The 11,801-nt window shown below is 45.8% G+C and overlaps 1 long non-coding RNA gene across 1 annotated transcript in view; it reads right to left on the minus strand.

Annotated features, from left to right (window-relative positions):
• Positions 1–1,568, minus strand: part of LOC118396934 (uncharacterized) — a 23,852-nt gene extending 22,284 nt beyond the window's left edge. Inside the window, exon 1 of the long non-coding RNA XR_008067727.1 lies at positions 1,325–1,568. This is a non-coding gene — a long non-coding RNA (uncharacterized LOC118396934). The remainder of the gene's footprint in view (positions 1–1,324) is intronic.
• Between the last annotated feature and the right edge of the window lie 10,233 nt (positions 1,569–11,801).

The raw sequence follows: 11,801 nt of genomic DNA on the forward strand, positions 1-11,801 counted from the left end.
ATGTCATGTAATTGTCCACTCCAAAGTTGATCAGATTTCCGCCCTGCCTGCCACCCCAAACACAGGCTTAGGAAATCTTATTTGTTTTATTCTATGGCATAATCTTCATCAGCTAATGTCCCTTTTTGTGAATGTTGATGCATTTACAGTATGTAATCAAAACAAGCACCTATAAAGCACCTAAAGGCTTCATATTTCATAAAGGTCATGTTAACTGATGGATATTATCTGGTGAGCATTTGACAGCTACACAGTGCAGTCGCTGTCAGATGCGATGTGGTCCTATGGCTTCACACCAGTGTCAGTCAGTGCCGTTTAAGATGAGGAGGATGTTTATTTTTTTCATTGCAGCATATTGATGACTGCCGTTAATATTCCATTCTCCCAGTTCAATGTAACAGCGATAGGTTTAGGCTACTAAATACATGATACTCTAATTTTGCCTATACCCATTATGAGCTTGCTACAACCTCGCCTATGAAAGAAAGTGTACAACTTAGGTGCACACAGGTCGAGAGAAAATGTTGAGGTGGCAGACAGTGACACATGGTGTAATCATTAGTCCAACAGTTGAAAACGAGAGTTTCTATTGAACAAATTCAGGTATGTTTATCCCCGTTTCGTTCAGGTTACTTCTGTTGAAGAAAAAAAATTGAACAGAATCGGCACAATGAATACAGTCCTGATCACTCGTAAACAATATTCACTATGAAGCAGCCACGTTGTATTCCTTCTCGCATGTATGCGCTCTCCTCCTCTTACCTTTTCCCTTCGCTTGTGAACTTCTATGCACAACACATCAGCTGTATGTGACCTGAATAATACTTTCCAAGCCAAACCATATCATAACCGCTACAATTGGTGCATACACCTTATGACAACCAGTGGAACAGCCACTTGCATCTAAATCTTGTTGGGGGGTGAGAAGGGGGTGTGAGAAGGATTACTTACCCTACTTACCTCTTCAAGGAATACCTAGGATAGGGTAAGTAAGGGTAAGTAATCCTTCTCACCCCCTTCTCACCCCCCCAACAAGATTTAGATGCAAGTGGCTGTTCCACTGGTTGTCATAAGGTGTATGCACCACTTGTAAGTCGCTCTGGATAAGAGCGTCTGCTAAATGACTTAAATGTAAATGTAATGTACACACAGCCTATATCGTTGTCACCATGTTAGCTAAAGTAACATCATAGTCAACATGGCTTATAGAACTAACAAGTTAGTAAACCCACCACAATCTTGCAGTAGCGGTACAGTCTGTAAACAGTTTAGCAATTACACCGGGGTGACCCAGGGGCAATAAATTAAAAAACCAAAAGCTTACCTTGACTTGGAAGAGTGTTGTGTTGGATAGCCATAGCCAGCAAGCTAATATAGCATCCCTCTGTTTGAGCAGGGTGTTTGAGTAGGCTAAACTAGCTAGCTGCATTTGCTAGCTAAGTAAGTGAAACTGAAAATAAATGACAATCTTTCTCTCCATCGCTCTCTTGCTTCTCATTCATTTTGGAAGAAATCAATTTGTTCAAAACTGCACAACTCTTTCTCTCTCTTTGAGTCACCTACTCACCACATTTGATTCACTGCAGTGCTATCTAGCTGTAGCTTATACTTTCAGTACTAGATTCACTGATCATTTTTTATTGGCTGGACAACATATGAGTTCATGCTGCAAGAGCTCTGATAGGTTGGAGGATAGGTTGGAGGAGAAGTTGTCATAATTACTGTGTACGTCTATGGAAAGGGGTGAGAACCATGAACCTCCTTGGTTTTGTTGAAGTTAATGTACCCAGAGGAGGATGGAAGCTAGCTGTCCTCTGGCTACACCATAGTGCAACCCTACAGAGTGCTGGAGGCTACTGTAGACCTTCATTGTGAAAAAGTGTGTTTTAATCAATTATTTGGTGACATGAATATATTTAGTGTAGTTTCATGTAAAAGGATAACTTTTTAAAAGTTTTCAAAATGTTATTTTTATGAAATTCACTGAGGATGATCCTCCCCTTCCTCCTCTGAGGAGCCTCCACAGCTACTCACATGCATAGATGTCATGACTTACTTAACTTTTACTTAATTTACTCCTAGTGGAGCAAAGGGCCTCTGCATAGATGTAAACAAAAACGTACAAGTGATACCATTCGCCAGCTTGTGGCTTTTGTTTTATTTAACATGTTTGCACAAAGAGAGCTGCCACCAGGCTTGTCAACGAGTGGTCAAGTTGGTTTCTCACACTCACTACAGCCTAGAGGCAACAGCTGAGCACTTGCTTGCTTGAACACCTATTCATCCTGCATGTTGTGAATCGTTCTGAATTGACTAATTGACTGCTGAAATATCTATAGCTTCTAGTCAGGCGAAGGGGAAACCGTCTATCAGTAGGCTACATACCGTTTTTTCAAATGGTTGCATTTCACCTGAACAACCTGTCATTCTCTAGAGTACTTTTACAGAGTCAAGTCCTTTGCTGTTAGTTAATTTCAGCCTGCAATGTAGGTGTGTTTGCTTCTGTGGAGCCGTATACAGTACACATAGAATTTAGAGTATGCTGCTAAGGAGAGGGTGCCTTGTAGTAGATGTTGATGGATGCCTTGTCGTTGATTTTGATAGATGCCTTGTAGTTGATGTATGCCTTCTCGTAGAGGTTGCTGGACACCTTGCAGTCAATGTTTACATGACTGACTTGCTTTTCTCCATCTTTTGCTTTTGGCTCAATACATCTGTGTATGGCATTAAGAGTTAGCCGTCTTTGGTTGGACAGCACCTCCGTAGACAGATAATGGGCCACTGACCTTGAGTATTTTCTAAATTAAATTTTTTTATTTAACCTTTATTTAACTAGACAAGTCAGTTAAGAACAAATTCTTCTTTACAATGACGGCTTACACCGGACAAGCCCAGACGACACTGGGCCAATTGTGCGCCGCCCTGTGGGACTCCCAATCACGGCTGGTTGTGATAAAGTCTGAAATCGAACCAAAGTATCTGTAGTGACACCACTAGCACCACTAGCAGTGCCTTCGACCGCTGCGCCACTCAGGAGCTGTAATAATGTAGACAGCTAAGCTTTGATTAAGAAAGTGAAATGGAAATGGAGCCTATTGGGAAAAGACTGGGCGAGTCCGCTTTGCATGGCCGATGCCCCGGGCAGAGACCTCTCCTTTCGGAGGAACAATGGAATGTTGAAAAACAAACTCGCCCACTGGAACGTCTTCCCTAGACAAGATGTGTGGTTAGTACTTGCCCAAACCCCAACACTGGTGTATTGTTGTTAAGTAGCTAACTTTTCTTCATTAGCTAGCAAGCTACAAGTCATTATTTGATAGGCTATGCCGTTATGATACTAGGCTGTGATACTGTAATATAACTAGCTAAATACATAGTCTCTCCCAAACTATACTGTGAGAGGAAGATTTGCATAGCTAACATTTCACTTGAAGACAAGTTGATCCCTACTAGCTAACGTTAGCTCATAATCAAGCAAACCTGACATCATGTTTGATGCGTGTTGCCAGCTTGCTTTCAATAATGTTTCAACTTGAACTGGGTAGCTACTGTCCTTGTTTGTTATGATTGAATGGTGAAGACACACCCAAGAAACAACCCCTCAAACCACACCCCAAGACTACTCTCGTTTTCCTTCCGTCATTTGTTATGAGCATTCATGAAAACAAAGTGAAATCAGAAGTGCAGTCGCTCTTAAATAATAATTTATTTATTTTTGATTGAGTCACCATGTTTTAGGAAAACTTAGAGGGTTGTATGGAAAAAGATTGTGGTTTCTCTCTGTTGAAATTCAAAGCAGATGTTTTGATAAACATAAAATGGCTGGCCCTCCATTGCAGACGAGCATCTGATTTGATTTTAGGTGTGTTTGGTCATCCAACATGTTGTACTCATCAGTACCTGACAGACACTCCATGAAGGCATGCCGTTTTTTAGATACAGTAAATCAACAACTGTCCCTCTCTGATTGCTCCTTGCCATGTAGAGTACATGTGGTTCAATTCCAAAATGGAGCCTTCATTCCTTTACCATTACGTAATAATGAAATACCACATGTTTCTGGGAAAGTGTTTTGGTAACAAACAACATGTTAATGAGTTCTAGGTCAGGATGATGAGTGAGAATATTGACCTATTCCATATTTTTGCAACATTTGGCATTGCTACACTCCTATTTGACTACTATCCTTGACTGATGATCAGAATAATTGTTTATAAATGCAAGAAAGTGTCTCAGTAACATTGAACTATTTCTTATGTTTGGTGTGACATTCCAGCCATTTTCTGTTTTGGCATCCCATTAGGAAGAGTAATGTTTTACATGTAGAAGCATGATTATAGAGCACCCACTCTATATACCCTCACACCACTGTCTTTGAATTTAGAGAATATATGACAGTTCTACAATATGTCAACCTCGCCCCTAGAGTTTCCTACAGACACACAAACACACGGTTTAAGATTTTCCTGGTGGTGACACGCCCTCAGCTTTTTACTGTCACACCTGTTGCTAATGCCCAGGAGCAGATGGCGTTGAGAGAAGATCATAAGGTCACCGGAAAGATTGCACTCAGGGTCCCTATCCTCTCACTCTGGGTCCCCTTCCTCTCACTCTGGGCCCCCTTCTGAAAGTAGTACTGTGGCTCCTGGAATCCCCAGTAGTGTATACACATCCTGGGATTGACTGTTCTAACTCCTGACACACACTTCATTAGCAGTGATTGGGTTACCTAGTGGAGAAACTCTACTGTTAAATGGGTTCTCAGAGCCCTTGCTGATGTTGTGATGAGCTAACAACTTACTGGTCATATGACTTGAAGAACTAGCTCTTTGGCCAAGATTACCAGTAGTGGATTTGTGCCATGAGGCTGAAACTTGTCTGCAAGTGAATCTTCCAACAAGACAATAACCCGAAAGTACACTCGAAAATCCACAAAGTTAATTGACCACAAAAATCAACATTTTGCCATTACCATCTCAGTCTCCGGACTTGAACCCCATTGGAAACCTGTGGTTTGGCATGAAGAGGGCAGTCCACAAACTATATCAAGGATCTGGAAAAGTTCTGTATGGAGGAATGGTCTAAGATCCCTTCCCAATGTGTTCTCCAATCTCATAAAACATATTTGAATCTTTTGAGATTTTTGTTCATTACTTCTTAAACTAAATCTATTTCACTGGGCAATTGTGTGATGTATAGAATAATATAATATAATACAAAAAATGTTGCACACAATATAGCTCAGTATTTATATTATTTCTATCATCTTTATCAACGGATCCAATAATTCCACGCCCCATGATACTGTGACAACACAGAGGCGGGATGCAAGATGCAAGCAACGATGGTTTAATGAATACAGTTTACAACAGCAACAGGACAGACAGACTGTACTTAGACGGAATCCGACCCAGGGACTAGGGCGCATCTTCCAATGATAGCGTGCTGAGAAATCCAGGGGAGTGTGTCCGGATGGGTAGGAAGGAGCACAGCAGATAATCCACACAAGGACGGCGAGAGAAGAGCACAGACACACGACACAACCTCAGGAAGTAACAACGATCTGACAACAAGAAACACTGGTTACAGAACATATAAAGGGAAGATAAGTGGTTCCAGCTGGCGCAGACAATCAGGCCGAGATTGGGAACCACGCCCACCCAAACACGGGAGAGAGAGAGAGAGAGAAAAGAGAAAGGGAGGCAGTGGATTCATGAACCGTGACAATACCCCCTAGGAACGCCTCTTGGCGTTCCCAGGCGAATTTACCTGTCGATTGAAATCATCGATAAGGGAGTGATCCAGAATGTCCCTAGCAGGTACCCAACTTCTCTCCTCCGGGCCGTAACCCTCCCAGTCCACCAGGTACTGGAATCCGCGTCCCTCCTTCTAGAGTCCAAAATACGATTGACAGAAAAGGTGGGTTCCCATCAACAAGTCGTGGCGGCGGGGAACCGGGACCGCAGGTTAATGCGTGCCTGAAACACAGGTTTTATTTTAGACACATGAAAGGTAGGATGAATTCTCCTATACGCTGGAGGAAGCTTGAGCCGGACCGCCACCGGACTAATGATCCTGATGACTTTGAACGGGCCGATAAATTTGGGGGCAAGCTTGTTCGAAACGGATCGGAGTGGAATGTTCTTAGTAGAAAGCCACACTCTTTGGCCAACGACGTATACCGGATGCTTCACCGGTGGCGATCGGCCTTAGCCTGTGCGCGCCCCACCCGGAGAAGAGTCTCACGGGCTCTGCTCCATGCGTGACGGCACCTCTGGATGAAAGCGTGAGCGGAAGGAACAGTGACCTCGGACTCCGTACTGGGAAAGATAGGTGGCTGGTAACCTAAACTACACTCAAACGGAGAGAGACCCGTAGCTGCCACTGGCAACGAATTGTGAGCGTACTCAACCATAGAGAGTTGTTGGCTCCAGGAAGAGGGATTCTTAGAAGCCAAACATCGCAACACTCTCTCCAAATCCTGGTTGGCCCTCTCCGTTTGACCGTTGCTCTGGGGATGAAACCCTGAAGACAGGCTGACACTCGCTCCCAGTAACCTACAAAACTCTTGCCAAAACTTGGACACAAATTGGGGCCCCTGTCAGAAACTACGTCCATCGGCAGGCCATGTAAGCGAAAGACGGATCGACGACAGCTACCGCTGTCTCCTTGGCAGATGGTAATTTAGGCAAGGGAATAAAATGAGCTGCCTTCGAGAACCGGTCCACCACGGTCAACACCACCGTCTTGCCCTGGGAGGGCGGGAGGCGGTAACAAAATCTAGCGCGATGTGGGACCAGGGTCTCGAAGGGACCGACAGCGGTTGGAGTAACCCATCTGGGGGTCGATTAGAAGTCTTCCCAGTGGCACAAACCGAGCAAGCCAAGACAAAACTGTGAATGTCACGAGCCATCAGTGGCCACCAAAAGCGTTGCTTAACCAAAAAGCTAGTGCGGCTGACTCCTGGATGACACGCTACGTTGGAGCAATGCCCCCACCGAATAACATCGGACCGACACCCCTCCGGCACAAAACAACCGATTAGGCGGGCAACCGGGCGGAGGCGTTACCCCCTTCTAAGGCCGTTTGACCCTCGATTCAACCTCCCATGTGAGTGTGGATACTACTAGGGTCCCGGGTAGGATGCACTTTCGGGAGTGGATGGGCGTTTGGAATGGTCAAAAATGTGAGAGAAAGGGAATCGGGTTTGACATTCTTGGAACCCGGGCGATACGAGAGAGAGAAGTCAAAACGTCCGAAAAGAGTGCCCACCGCGCCTGCCTGGAGTTGAGTCGCTTGGCGGTTCTGATATATTCCAAATTTTTGTGATCGGTCCAAACTATAAAAAGGTACCCCGAACCCTCTAACCAATGGTGCCACTCCTCCAGTGCTAACTTCACTGCCAACAACTCTCTGTTGCCAATGTCGTAGTTGCGTTCCGCAGGTGATAACCGATGGGAAAGGAACGCACAAGGGTGCATCTTGTCGTCAGAAGAGGAACGTTGGGAAAGTACCGCACCTACCCCCACCTCTGAAGCGTCCACCTCTACTACGAACTGACGCGTGGGATCGGGAGCTATGAGGATGGGAGCCGGGAAACAAAGCGGCTCTTGAGTTTGGCGAATGCAGCCTCGGCTGTATCGGACCACCTGAACGTCACTCTGGGGGAGGTTAAGGCGGTAAGAGGAGCGACTATCTGACTAAAGTTGCGAACGAAACGCCGGTAGAAAGTGGCGAATCCCAGAAACCTCTGTAGGGCCTTACGGGAATCTGGGCTTGGCCAATCCACCACAGCCTTAACCTTGTCAGGATCCATGAGAATACCTTCAGTCGAGACGATGTAACCTAGGAATGGAACGGATTGTGCATGAAAAATGCATTTCTCCGTCTTGACAAAAGTCCATTCTCCAACAACCTCTGAAGCACTCGTCTGACGTGCTGAACGTGTTCCTGGAGAGAAGAAGAAAAAATCAGTATGTCATCCAGGTAAACATATATGAACTGATCAATCATATCTCTCAGCACGTCATTGACGAGTGCCTGAAAACCGCTGGGGAGTTGGATAGCCCAAAAGGCATGACCAAATATTCGAAGTGCCCTCTGGGGGTGTTAAACGCGGTCTTCCATTCGTCCCCCCTTATGCGAACCAAATGATATGCATTACGTAAATCCAACTTAGTGAACACGGATGCTCCTGTAACCTTTCAAAGGCTGAGGACATCAACGGTAAGGGATAGGTATTCTTCACTGTGATGTTATTCAACCCACGGTAATCAACGCAGGACGCAGAGATCCGTCCTTCTTCCCCACAAAGAAGAACCCCGCCCCCGCTGGAGAAGAGGAAGGACGAATGAATCCAGATGCCAGAGAATCAGAGATGTATCTCTCCATAGCCTCCCTCTCAGGAACAGAGAGTGAATATAACTTGCCTTTAGGCGGAGACTCACCTGGCAATAATTCTATTGCACAGTCATAGGGACGATGCGGAGGAAGAGAAGCAGCACGGGACTTACTGAACACCTCCTTCAGGTCGAGGTATTCAACGGGGCACGTTAGACAAATCCACTGCCTCCTCTAGAAACACAGAATCAGACACAGACGAACAGGCAGACACTAAACAGGACTCAAGACACTTGTTACTCCACATGGATATAGAGTTATGACCCAGTCAACTCTGGGGTTGTGTTGGGTGAGCCAAGGGTGGCCGAGGACTAATGGTGCAAGGGGTGAGTCCATGAGTAGAAATGATAGTGTCTCAGTGTGATTGCCAGAAGTGATGAGTGTGATAGGTTCAGTGGTGTGAGAAATGTTGGGGAGTTCTTGACCATTGAGAGCGTTGACGGATATCTTGTGCGTGAGTGAGGTGATAGGAATCTGGAGTTTGTGGCGAGCTTGAAGTCCATGAAATTACCCTCTGCTCCTGAGTCCAGTAAGGCTTGGGTGTCGTGCGTGTGGGTGGCCCATCTTAGTCTTACCGGGAGGAGAGTAGATGATGAGGTCTTCTCTGTGGTGACACCACCCGATAGTAGCCTCATGTTTACTACCGGGCCTGATCTTTTACCGGGCAGGAGTGGATAAAGTGGCCCGCTCTACCACAGTAGAGACAGAGTCCTTGGGATCTCCGCCTCTCCCTCTCTTCCCGGGGAGGCGAGCTCTCCCAGCTGCATGGGTTCGTGAGCGGAGGCTGAACTGGCCGTGTTCCCGCCGCTGGCATGCCCGCCCTCCGTGTCGTTATACGGTCTGTTAGGGCATGCTCGGCGGCCAATACGACTCAGACGAGCGTCGACCCTCAAGGCTAGTTCCACTAGTCCGTTTAAACTCCTGGGAAGGTCCAGAACATAAATCTCCTTCTGGATCCGGTCCTCCAGCCCATGCAGGAACATGTCCCACTGCGCCTCCTCGTTCCACTGACACTCTGCGGCCAGAGTGCGGAATTGGATGGAGTATTCCGATACTGAACGGTCTCCTTGGCGAAGGTCAGCGAGTAGTCTGGCCGCCTCCCTACCCGCCACGGCCCGATCGAAGACCCTTCTCATCTCCTCGGAGAGTGTCTGGAAAGAGGTGCAGCATGGGTCCTGGTTCGCCCACCGCCCCGTTCCCCAAAGGGCGCTTTGCCTGATAGCAGTGTGAGTACGAATGCTACCTTAGACTGTTCACGGTTGAAGGTCCGTGGCTGCAACGAGAAAATGCATGGAACATTCGTAAGAAAGGCTCTGCGATAGTCAGGATCACCTGAATAACCCTCTGGTGTCGGTAGCCGTGGCTCTAGCTGGGAATCCGGCTCTGGCGGGGCGGATTGAACTGCCGGTGTAGGTGGCGTGGCGGAACCCCTCAGATGGTGTAATTGTTGGATCAGCTGGGCTACCTGCGTCGCAAGGGCTTGTACTGCCTGACCGGTGCTGGAGATGTTCTCCTCTTGATCCATTCTCGTGATACTGCGGGAAATGAATTCGGTCAGACTCGTTGAACTCGCTGCATCCATGGTCTGGTCAGATCGTTCTGTGACAACACAGAGGCGGATGCAAGATGCAAGCAACGATGGTTTAATGAATATAGTTTACAACAGCAACAGGACAGACAGACTGTACTTAGACGGAATCCGACCCAGGGACTAGTGCGCATCTTCCAATGATAGCGTGCTGAGAAATCCAGGGAGTGTGTCCGGATGGGTAGGAAGGAGCACAGCAGATAATCCACACAAGGACGGCGAGAGAAGAGCACAGACACACGACACAACCTCAGGAAGTAACAACGATCTGACAACAAGAAACACTGGTTACAGAACATATAAAGGGAAGATAAGTGGTTCCAGCTGGCGCAGACAATCAGGCCGAGATTGGGAACCACGCCCACCCAAACACGGGAGAGAGAGAGAGAGAGAGAAAGAGAAAGGGAGGCAGTGGATTCATGAACCGTGACAGATACACACTGGGTGTATCATGATATCCAGGAACCCCTGCGGGGTGTTTAAGAGTATACTTGTCATGCTCTGCTCTTGCCTGTGATAACAAGGTGTGACCACACTTGCTTACCGGTATTCATTTTACGGTAAACTGTGTTATAATCACTCAATGTCAGCCTTGGTCCCAACCCACAGGTGAAGGCGGGGCATGCCTCAGTGTGTGTGCGTGCGTGAGTGTGTGTGTGTTCATGGGGCATGTTGATTGGTTATGTATGTTTGATGTTTGAACTGTGCCACTGTGTGGTGTGTCATGCAGCCTGCAGTGTTTGGGCTTGATGTGTGTCTTTGACACCTTGTCAGGGACACTAAGTGGGGGGTGTTGTTCCACGGCGTACCCAGCTAGCACACAATGTTCAGAGAACAATATGTTTCTTAGAGATTGGTGTGAGCATGGTTGTCCTATGGTTATTTTGCATACAACCTTCCCACAACTTGGGAATGGTGCAGAATAGTTGCTTGGCTTTGGAACATTATCAGCATATTTATTGGTATTTCATTACTTTAACAGAACGTTTCCTAAAAGCTCAAACATAGTTACATTTCATTTAAATGTTGATAATGTTCTAGGAACGTTTTCCAACTGGTTTGACATTGGGAATGATCTCAAGTAGTTCAGAGAACATTAAGAAACAACACTCTTCTGTGGGAATTTCAGTTCAATGTTTCCTACAGGTTTCCTCATGGTTCTGTTTAAAGTCATGTTCTCAAATTGTTCCATGAACATTAAAGCTGCAATATGTAACTTTTGGGCGACCCCGAGCAAAATGAACATAGAAACGTTAGTTATAGATCTGTCATTCTCATTGAAAGACGCAGTAGATCTCTTCTATGTGCGCTTTTTCTATGCTTTCCAAGTTTTGTTTTTGCATCTTTTACTCTTTTTGTACACCAGCTTCAAATAGCTGAAAATACAATATTTGTAGTTATTGAAAAGATATTTCACAGTGGCTTAGATGGTGCAAGGATTGTTTTGTCACAAACTGAAATTAGGTAAAATATTAGAATTTTAGTAACCAGGAAACGACATAGCGATTTCTGCATATTAAACCTTTAAGAAACAAAGCTCTTCTGTGGGAAATTCAGTACTTAAGCATAACGTGTCCTCATGGTTCTATTTAAAGTTCTCAAATTGTTCAGAGAAACGTTAAGAATACAAGAGAACTTTAGTAATGTTCAGAGAACATTGAATTTTTTTTTATTTAAAAACATACATTCCGTTCTCAGCATTTAATTCAACTCTATCCTTTATCTTGGGGTGCATTCGAGCGCAGAATAACTGATTAATTTACGAATGCTCAGGCCTCCTGGGTGGCGCAGTGGTCAAGCGCACTGCATCACA

Source organism: Oncorhynchus keta, chromosome 18 (genome assembly GCF_023373465.1).
Source record: "Oncorhynchus keta strain PuntledgeMale-10-30-2019 chromosome 18, Oket_V2, whole genome shotgun sequence".
NCBI classification, from domain to species: Eukaryota; Metazoa; Chordata; class Actinopteri; order Salmoniformes; family Salmonidae; genus Oncorhynchus; species Oncorhynchus keta.